The following is an 11,641-nucleotide window of genomic DNA, read 5'->3' on the forward strand; positions in this document are numbered from 1 at the left end:
CCAGGCTATCGCTGCCTTCCTAATAACTTTTGTCTGTTGAAATCTGATCTCTCCCCACACAGACATGCCACGGGTTCTGAATGACTGTGTGGCAATCCTATCAGTCACCGTAAAACTGCTAATGTGCCCCATTTAAACAGGCACAGTGGGTTTCAGAGCGGCACAGTGATAGAAAGCAGAGCTGACAGCTGTGCCGTCAATCATTTTTCTAGGCTGTGCCCTGCAGCTGTTTACCATTATCACTTATTTACTGTTTAAAATAGATGCTTTATAACCATAACTCAAAAGCCAACATAGCCACAAAGGGGAGAAAACTGTCCCTTGAGATCTGGGGAAACTTTGTGGTTGGATATATATTTAAGCTTATGTTGTTTGAGTACATCTCATTTCTCACTCCGAGTGACCCTTAGTCGGCCACATTAAAGTGATCAAGCTCACCGCAGAGTGACTAAATGGAAATATACACAGCATTTTGCCTTCAAACTCTTCTCATGAAACTAAAGTGCTTAAATACCTAAGAGAGATTTCCCGGATTCCAGAACTCAATGGCTATAGCTTAACTGGTTTAGCGTTCAGTCTTGGTCTTTATATCTTAAATAAGTTTGCTGAATGCTGGATCCTTCCACAAGAAGTGTTGTGTCAACCCAGTAAAATTTTCTCATAAGCCAGTTTGTGGCAAAATACAGCAAGTAAATTATACACAGAGAGAATGAGAGAGAGACAGAGTGCTGACAATGACAATAATTAAGGCTTGGTTTATGTATAAGCTGGCTTAGGAAATTTGAGCATTTCAGTCATTGTCATGACTGCTATAAGTCAACATGGGTGAATAGGTGGTAGTGAGATCCATTTTTCTCATTAAAATCGCTCTGCCCTAGTCCAGCATTTTCTGAATATAAACGGGACCTCATATATGAATTGTTTTTGCAGGCAGACTTGTTAATGATGTAAACTGCAACTAGGTTATGGAACCTCAAGTAAGATATTCTAAAGATAACTTCCCATTCATTGACCAAGGTAGGGCAAAGGGAAATGTAATGGAAGAAAAATAGAGAGAAAATCTTCTCTTAATCTGCTCCAGAGCCAAAGAGCTTTGCCTGGTTTCTTTCAACGACAGGACTAGAAATGAAAGTGCACAAAAATTAAGGGAAATTCCATGGCATTATCAGGCAGTCACCCTTGCTCAATCTATGTGAACTATAAGAATAAAATAGGGATTTGGGAATTTTACATATAAAAGTCAGCTGTTTGTCATCTGAAAAATTATTTGTGAATGGGTCAGACAAGGATTTATGGTATCTATTATCTATGAAATGTGGTTTAAATTACCTTCTCTTTACACTTCAATGAGATATCTGTTTTGTTTTTCTCAGTGGATTTAGTTGTCATCAGATGGTTTTCTTTTTTACTCTGAAACTTGAACTTAAAAAAAATGTAAAGATCCTCAAGAAATCTCTTGAAAGTTGAATATTTTTCAAATTAAACCTATGAATATTTTCAGAAAGAGGAAATTTACTTTGAAAAAAAACTCAAATGAAATAAACATGTATAAATATCCAGGGTTTTAAAACACATTCTCATTTGATGACAATCTAACATACAATTAGATGAATATTCAAGCTCTTTTGGGTGGGGTTTTGGGAAGCCATGGAAGAAGGAGGACTAGGGGATGGGAAGTTTTGTGCTCACTTCCCGGAGCCTTGTCAGCACACTTCCTCTCATACTTCCTATTGTCTCGGGAGTAGAACAATCAGTGGCTAAGGAAAAGGGTATAGTTGCCACCCCTGTACTGAAAACAAACTTAAAAGTGTGGCCAAGGGCAATTAGGACTGTTGAGGGTGAGAGAGAACAGCAAGATGAGAGAGTAGTGGGGTCACAGCAAAAAGGAAGTCTCTGCCCCAAATTCAGCCTTTCTGTGAGCCAGGCCCCTCACACAGTTACCAAGTTCAAGTTCATACTGCTTGCAGCACGAAGGTCAATAAATTGAGAGATGAGTTGTTGGGGGCAAGGAATAGCAACTTTATTCAGAAAGCCAGCAGACGGAGAAGATGGTGGACTAGTGTCCCAAAGAACCATCTTACCTCAGTTCGAATTCAGGATTCTTTTACACTAAAAAGGGGAAGGGATGTGATTGGTTGCTGCAAATTTCTTGGTGTTGGAATCCTTTATACTTGCAGCTTTCCACCTAGGTCAGGTCACGATGTTCCTGTAAACCTCCAACAAGACAGTTATTCTTTGTTTTGCAACGTTTTATCTCTATATGAATGGAAAAATCTTATACCTTTAAAGGTCAGAGCCTTGAGAATGGGCTATCCTGTATATTTCAGGCTATAGGCAACATTCTTAACTTGTAGCAAACCAATAAAATGCAAATATTAAAGTAAAAGAAACAGACCCATTATGGAGTCAGATTTGTTCTTCCCTATTACAGCACATCAGATGTGCAGCTTTAGTGCTCCAGTGAGGACCGAAGTGATCACATGGCATGTTCAGGACTCATGGATCCTATGGTCATGTGATCTACGACCTCTGTGCACAGAGGGTCAGAACCACTCTCGAGCCCATTTGTCTGCCTCCACACAGAGAGGTTCTTGGTTAGGCTGCAAAAAATGGACCCAGGAAAACATCTCCATCCTTGAGTGGCTTGGAAAGGTGGCAGGACTCTCCCCTTTCACAGGCAAGAACATTAAGGCCCAGAAAAATGGCACACACCAACCTAGCCAATGGAGATGAAGAGGACTATTTGGGGATTCTGAGTCCTAGCCAGAGATGGCTGGCAGGGGACAGGGGCACATGGGGTGGCCCAGACTGTCTGTTGCCCTGGATTGGCTAAGACTCTTTGAATCTGTTTCCCTCTCTGGAAGTGGCTGGAGCTTGTCATTCTAGGAAGCCCAGAGAAAATAGCCTCAGAAAAGGCCTTGGATGAGGTTGGGAAGGTCCAGACCTGGGTCGAATTGCCTGATATTCTATCTCCAGATTCACTTCAGATCTCTCCTCTCTGCTTCTGAAAATGACTTTGACTGCAAATGGCTCTTCTGCGGTGCAAGGAGGTGTGCAGTTCCCTCTAGAACGTGACTGAGGTTTGGGCCATCCCTAATGTTTGTGGGGTCCCAGGCTAGAGTGCAAGTGGCAGCCCAGCAACCTAATACCTGTGTGCTCACAATGGAAACATGAAGCTACAAACTATAAAGTAAAAGACTGAAATTAAAATGAGTCAGGGAAAGATCTGGCTGTGGTCTATCTCTCGTTGGTGCTGTACTCCTGGGAAAGACATATCCTTCACATCTGCAGTGTGTAGATTAGCATTCCTCCACCCTGATTGCAAATAAGAATTACCTGGGGGCACTTTAAAAATTACTGTTGCCTGGGCACCAATCCAGAACAATTAAATACAAATATTGTGGGTAGAGTTTGGGTAAGACACTTAAAAAAAAAAGACTTAGGGGATTCTAAGGTGCAACCAAGAGTGATAATATTTGATCCATGAAAGAAGGTATTTGTTCTCTCAGAACACTTTTGGATCATAATATGTCAGATTCTATGAAAGTTTCATTTCACTGTATCAAAGCTTGATTTGTTCTTATACTTCTCCCAGTAGCTAAATCATTCTGTATTTTAGGGCCACCTTCGTACTCTAAAGGCCTTACAATTCTTTTGGAAGAAATACTGCAGCTTGATGCTCTGTTCATCTAGTTTCACAGAATCTGTGTATACTTTTCTTGCCAAAATTCACTTCATCTACTTAACATCCAGCCTCTCTTAAGTCAATCAATATATTTTTTCCTCTCTAAAGTTTTTTTCTCATTCTGCCCTAAAATGCATTCCTCACTCCTGTCTGGCCAGGCTCCTCCTTGTTAAGCTTAATCAATAAAATTAATTCATTTGTTTATTTGTGCATTGAACATATATTTAGACAGGGTCCCATCTATGTTCACAGTTGTCTCTGAGGGTGATTTCAAATTCTTGATACACATATACATACACTTCATACCTGTCCTTCTAATTGCCTAGGATGTTAGTCTGCCAACTTCTGTAAGCAGGAAAATGGCTGTTATTCTCAGCTCAGAGATGTAGGGGTGGTGTTTTGGCAAAAGAACAAGAGCAGAGAAGTATTACTCTTCTGGATTCTTCTATGTTTTGTGTTAATTGGAAATAACTTCCTAACTTCCATTCCCCTCTTGCTTTCTAAGAATTGGAGGAACAGTTTATCACAGGTCCATGTAGATTAATAAATAAGGGTCCAGGTGTCTTTGGAATGGCAGCCTTTTGATTCTTCTGAAACCAAAAAACTGGTTAATTCAAAGAAATCATTGCTTAATTCAAAGAATTAAGATCAAGGGTGAGTTTGCTCCCCTCCTCATCTCAGCAAAACACCTTGAAATCCCAGTTTGGCTGTGCTCTACCAGATGGGTCTTGGGCTTTCAGTGATTGTATAGCAAAAGCAGGAAGCAGCAGGAGCTTGGAGTGGCACTGAATCTGCCAATACTGGGACCTAAGCTTTGATGATGCACGGTATTCTTGTTGGAAAAAGTGTTTTTATGGTTAAAGACAATACATCTCTTCTTCCTTAAGTGGCAGTTTGTTGGCATTACTTCCTTTGATTTTTATTAAATTCATAATAAGAAAAGCAAATCCACGTGGTCTAGAGAAGAGAAACTTGGTTAACTGCCCAGACTTAGAGTGAGAATCTTGAAAGGTACATAAGAATTAGGAATTGAATACAACCTCTCCTACCATAATATAATGTTAGCAACTGTCTACAGAGATGATGCAAGACAGTGAGACATAGTTCCCAGACAGTGAGCAACTTCATGTTGAGTGGGTGAAAAAAAGAAAACTGTTAGCAGATCATCTCAGAACATGGGAAGGGAGAAAATGAGGTGCACAGGGTACTTAGAGATCAAAGGGCTGGGCACTTAGTCTGTTGTGTGTCTTGAAGGATTAAGTGGATAGGTGAAGTGGTGGCAGTTGGGGGACAGGAAGGGTACCCATTCCTAGTGAGTGCTCAATGTTGTTGCTTCTAGGACCTCTCAGCTGACAGAGCAAGGCAGTATATATGTGTATATATACTTATGTATATACACGCATCTGCAAATATTTTTAATGTAAACATCTATATCCATTTTAAACTAAACATGAGTTCCTAATGATGTCACCAACTCTAACTGACTGATACATGGATCAATCTATTCTTCTTCCCTCGTTTGTCCATAACCTCCCACTCTAAAAGGGAGAAACCTGGCTCCCACCATCTGCCAATCATTTACTTAACTGTCCAATCCAGTACACATGTATAGTACTTTCAGGATTGTTAACCCATATCCTCATGAGAAACAACCTTGTCTACTAGAGTACAGTGCTGATGTACAGTTCTTTTGCCTTTTGTGTCTTAAAGACACTACTCTTTTCCAAAGTGACTTAGGTCAGCATTTTCTCCCCATCCCTTTTGGTGAGGTTGTTTCATACATTTTTAACACAGATTATTTTGTCACATTTGGTATTCCATCCTGGTATCCTCTGACAACCTAAATGATTTTTTTAATATTTTCATATATTAAGACTCACTCTTTATACTATAAAGCTCTATGCATTTTAACAAGTTCATAGAGTCATGTATCTGTCATTGCAATATCATATGGAGTAGTTTCACCAGCCTAAAAATTCCCTGTATTTTATGTATTCAAACCTCTCTTACCCGCCTCCCCTCCAGGAAACCTGGCAACCACTGATCTATTTACTGTCTCTGTAGTTTTGTCTTTTCCAGAATGTCCTAGAAATGGAATCATATAATATATAGCCTTTTCAGGCTATTTCCTTTCACTTAGCAATAAGCATTTAAGATTCATCTATGCCTTTGCATAGCTCGATAACTTATTCTTTTTTTATTGCTAAATAGTAGTCCATTACATGGATGTACTAGCTTGCTTATCCATTCCCTATTGAAGGACATCTTGGTTGTTTCCAATTTTTGTAAAGTATGAATAACACCGCTACAAACATTCACATGCTGGTTTTTGTGTGGCTATAAATTTTCAAATCAATTAGGTAAATAACTAAGAGTGTGATTGCTGGAATTCATGGTTAGATTATGTTTAGCTTTGAAAGAAACTGCCAAGCTGTTTTCCAAAGTAGCTATTTTGAATTCTTACCAGCAATGAATGTGAGTTCCTGTTGCTCTACATCCTTACCAGCAATTAATTTTTTTTTTTAATTTTAGTTTTTTTAATAGATGTGTAGTTGTATCTCATTGTTGTTTTAAGTTGCAATTCCTAATTACAAATGATGTTGAACTGTTTTTCACATACTTTATTTACCAGCCGTATATCTTCTTTGGTGAGGTTTCTGTTCAGATCTTTTGCCCTTTTTTAATTGTATTGTTTGTTCTCTTATTGTTGAGATTTAGGAGTTCTTTAATTATTTTGGATATGAGTTCTTATCAGATATGTGTTTGCAAATATTTGTCACAATATTTTTTCAAAGTTTTGTCCTTTCATTATCTAAATAGTGTCTTTCTTGGAGTGACAGTTTTGAATTTTAATAAAATTTACTTACCACTTTTTTTCTTTCATGGATTGTGCTTTTGATGTTGTATATAAAAATAAGGTCACATATATTTTTCCATCTTCTAGAAGTTTTATAGCTTTGCATTTTAAAGTTAGATCTATGATCTAAGTTGAGTAATTCTATTTTGTGGAACATGTGAAGTCTGTCTAATTTTACAGTTTTTACATATGGACATCTAATTTTTGTAGCACCATTTGTTGAGAAGATTATCTGTTCTCCAAACAATTGCCTTTGCTCATTTGTCAAAGATCACCTGACTATATTTATGGCAGCCTGGTTCTAGGCTCTCTATTCTGTTGTATTGAACTATGTGTCTATTATTTTGAGAATAGAATGCTATCTTGATTGCTGTCTCTTATAATAAGACTTGATATCAGGTAGTGTCAGTCCTCCAGTTTTATTTTTCTTTTTCAATATTATGTTGGTTATTCTAGGTCTTTTGCCTTTCCATACAAACGTTAGAACCAGTTTGTCAGTATCTACAAAATAATTTACAGAGATTTGGTCGGGATTTTGTTGAATTATAGTTAATTTGGTAAGAGTTGAATTTTAACAATATTATGTCTTCCAATCCATGAACGTAGGATATATTTCCATTTATTTATATCTTCTTTGATTTCTTTCATCAATGCTCTATAGTTATCTGTACATAGAATCTTATAATATTTTGTTAGATTCATGTCTATTTCATTTCTTTGTCCTAGTATAAACGGTATTCTGTTTTTAATTTCAAATTTATTATTTAATTTTAGTAAATTGTGACTTTCAAGGAATTTGTTCATTTAACTAATTTGTCAAATTTATTGGCATGCAGTTGTTCACAATTGTTTTTACTATTTTTTAAAATGTCTGTGGAATCTGGAATGATGTACTCTCTTTCTTTCATGAGTGAAGTTTGTAATTTGTATTTTCTCTCTTTTTTATTGATAAATCTAGATAGAGGCCTGTATTTTATTAATCCTATCAAGAGACCTATTCTCAGTTTTGTTGATTTTCTATCATTTGTCTATTTTTTATTTCACTGATTTCTACTTTGCTTCTATTTTATTGTTTTGTTCCTTTTGCTTTAATTTCCTCTTCTTTTACTAGCTTCTTAAGATGAAAGTTTAGATCAGTGCTTTTAAATCTTTCTTTTGTCTTTTCTAGGTATTTCCCTTTAAGCATTGCTTTAGCTGCATTCCACAGAATTTTGATGTATTTTGCTTCCATTATCATTCAGTTCAAAATATTTTCTAATTTCCTTTGGAATTTCTTTTTTGATCCATGAGCTATTTAGAACTTTGTTGGTTAGCTTCCAAATGTTTAGGGATTTTCCTGACATCTTTTTGTTATTGACTTGTTGTGTAAAAGATCATATTTTTATTTGTTTTATTATTTTTAGAGAATATACTTTGTATGAATTCAGTTCTTTAAAATGGATTGAGACCTTTCATGGCTCAGCAGCTGATCTATCTCATGTATATTCCACATACATTTGGAAAATATGTGAATTCCACAGTTGTTATGTGTAGTGTTCTATAAATGTCAATAAGGTTAAAATTGGCTAATAGTGTTGTTCAAGTTTTCTATATATTTATTAATTTTTAACTTTTTGTAGTTCTATAACTTTATTTGACAATCAATAGTTAGTTCTCATCCACATTAAGTGTCTGTAGATTTTTGGAAGTGGTAACAGGTATATAGGTGACCAAGGTATAGAGCTCGTTTGGTGAATCTTCATGTTCATTACGATTTCTGCACATGGGCATGAGATGGGACATTCCTTACTCCTTTGGCCCAGACAGCTTTGTTAAGCTTGGTATCAATGCGTACATCTGGAGTTCTCATCTCCTTCATGGCAAATTTCAGGATTTCTTTGAGTGCCTGAGGGACACGTTTCTTGAAACCCACTCCATGGATGCTCTTGTAAATGTTGATAGTGTATTCTCTGGTCACCACCTCATTGATGGCGGACCGGCCCTTCTTCTTCTCTCCACCTTTCTTCGTGGGAGTCATTCTGCCGGGCTCTGGTTGGAAAACAATCTTTAATATATATGTTTTAATCAATTACTGGAAAATAAATATTAAAATCTCCAATTTTAATTGGAATTTGTCTTTTTCTCCCTTAGCTCTGTCAGTTTTTGCATTATTTTGAAGCTTTGTATTAGATGCATGCACATTTAGGATTGTTATGTTTTCTTAATAAATTGTTTATTGCACCGTTATGAAATGCCTACCATTATCTCTGGGAATACTACTTATCATGAATTCTACTTCTTGTGATATTAATGTAACCCCTACAATTTTCTTCTGATTAGCTGTTTGCATGGTATAATTTTCCCAATCTTTTATTTTTTAAGCTGTGTCTATACTTGAAGGTCATTTCTTGAAAGCAACATATAATGTGTGTTTCCTACTTGTCTAGTTTGACAATCTTTACCTTTTAATTGTAGTTTTAGTCCACTCACAGTTGAAGTAATTATTGATATGTTTGAATTTAAGACCACTACTGCCTTGTCTGTTCTTTGTTCCTCTTTTCATCATTTCTTTCTTTTTAAATTAACCAAGTATTTGAAAAACTTATTCCATCTTAACTCAATCATTTGTTTTTAGCTATTTTAGTGATTGCCATAGGGATTACAATACGTGTCCTTATATTACCATAGTCTTCCTTGAATTAATATTATACTTCTTTAAGTATAATATAAAAAACTTATTATAGCATATTTTAAACGATCTCACCCATTCTTAGTGCTATTATTGTCTTTCATTTTACCTCTGCATTTTTATAAACCCCACAGTACATTTTTATGTACTTTGAATAGTAAATTGTATTTTTTAAAAAGAAATGAAGGCTTCCCTGGTGGCACAGTGGTTAAGAATCCGCCTGCCAATGCACAAGACACAGATTCGAGTCCTGGTCCGGGAAGACCCCACATGTCGCTGAGCAACTAAACCTGTGTGCCACAACTACTGAGTCTGTGCTTTAGAGCTCATGAACCAAAACTGCTGAGCCCATGTGCCACACTACTGAAGCCATGTGCCTACAGCCCATGATCTGCAAAAGGAGAAGCCACTTCAATGAAGAGCAGCCCTCGCTAGCCGCAACTAGAAGAAAGCCCATGCGCAGCAATGAAGACCCAATGCAGCCAAAAATAAATAAATAAAAATAAAAATAAAAAAAGAAATGAGAAAAATACTTTCAGTTTACCTGCATATACATACTTCCTGACATGCTTCATTTCTTTATTTATGTTACTGTTTCTATCTGAAATCATTTCCCTTCAGCACAAAGAGTTTTCTCTTATATTTCTTTCTGCTGGGGAGAATTCTCTTGGCAATTGTTTTTGTCATTTTTCCCCATTATTTTTAGAGAATATTTTCACTTGATATAGAATTCTAGGTCAACAGACTCTCTTTTTCCCTTTAGCACTTTAAAGATGTCTTGTCATTTTCTTCTGGCTTGTACTGCTACGGATAAGCTGTCTGCTCTCATTCTTCTCATTGCTCCTCTTTAGAGAACATGTCTTTATTTTCTGGTTGCTTTTAAGACTTTTCTCTCTGTCTTTCATTTTCAACAAGTTGAATGTGATTTGCTTAGGATTTGTTAAGCTTCTTGGGTCTGTCCACTGGTATTTTTCATCAAATTTGGAAAAAAATTTAGTCATTATTTCTCCGAAATTATTTTTACTCCCATGCTTCCTCTCATTTTGGATCACCTGTCTTACATATGTTAGACCACTTGATATAGTTTTACCATCACCGGTGCTTCTACTTTTTTCTTTTTCTCACCCAATCACTGAGGCTTGGAATATTCTGCACTGGCAGCAAAATCTTGCACAGTTAGAGTCAGGACCTAAAACACTGGAAAAGCTAACACATAGATTTGGAGTCTCATCAAGGTATAAGTAACCCCAGATGTTTTTATGAGGGTAAGCTATTGTGGAGAAGGATGAAGATGAGCTGAAGCTATTTTAGAGAGGAGGTAGAAAGAGAAAAGGCAGGGAGTAAAGGAAAAGACCCTATGATTAGCAAAGATAAGCTTAGAGGATGTCACAAATTGGCTTCCTAGTGTTTATTTTCTGAGTGGTAAAGGAAGGAGTAGAAATATTTGACAAACAATCTTTTATATTGCCCACCCATTTCTGGTGAATAAACTCAAAGAGGCAACTGAGCAAAGTTTGAGAGAGAAAGTGTATTTTCCACCTCCAATGCTCTCGTTTGGCTAACATAGGTTAGAAAAAGAGTTACCAGAGGAACTGATACCCTGACTTATTGTATCAGATGGGGACTTCTCTGGGTCTCCCAAGATTCACCCCTCTGTCAAGTCTCCTGCCTGGAGTCTCTTCAAAAATCTGTGAAAGACGTCCAGCAAGTCAGGTAGCAATGACTTTTAAAGTTAAACAACATGTAGTCTATTTACATTCTCTCATCAGGGGTAAATCAGAGCAATTAATGAAATCAATTGATTATTTTTTTTAGCATCTTTATTGGAGTATAATTGCTTTACAATGGTGTGTTAGTTTCTGCTTTCTAACAAAGTGAATCAGCTATACATATACATATATCCCCATATCTCCTCCCTCTTGCATCTGATTATTAACTAATTAACTAGCTTAAGTTAATTAATTAAAATTAAATTGGAATGTAATTAAAATTTTCTCCTTGGAGGGAAATTAAAAAAGGAAAACACAAAAAAGGTTGAGAAACTTTGCCTTGAGCCTCCTCAGATGACCCATAAGAAGGCTTGTTCGATGATGCTCCACAATTAATTTTAAAGAACTCCCAACCATGTTTTTGTCTTATTTTAAAGTAGTAGATACTTTTTCTTAAACTAAGAGAGCCATAGAGTAGAAATGGCTGTCCAGCACATCTGTATAGAGAGGGCCAGAGGCATCTAGCTTCAGACTCCCTGGAAAGGGTGGGAGCAGAAACATATCTTCTGCAGAATTCAAAAAGCCCAGTATTCAGCTGAGGGGTAGTCAGACCTGGGGTAGACCAGAAGCTGGAAGTGAGAGATGCAGTGACAGCAACCATACTCAGCGTAATGTATGCCAGAGCAGATAGACCACGTCCAGTCCAGCCATGTAGAGCATGC

The 11,641-nt window shown here is 36.8% G+C and overlaps 1 pseudogene; it reads right to left on the reverse strand.

The window, feature by feature from the left end:
* Window positions 1–8,189: 8,189 nt before the first annotated feature.
* On the reverse strand, window positions 8,190–8,559 carry LOC102998600 (60S ribosomal protein L31-like; annotated as a pseudogene).
* Between the last annotated feature and the right edge of the window lie 3,082 nt (window positions 8,560–11,641).

This window comes from Balaenoptera acutorostrata, chromosome 6 (genome assembly GCF_949987535.1).
Source record: "Balaenoptera acutorostrata chromosome 6, mBalAcu1.1, whole genome shotgun sequence".
NCBI lineage: Eukaryota > Metazoa > Chordata > Mammalia > Artiodactyla > Balaenopteridae > Balaenoptera > Balaenoptera acutorostrata.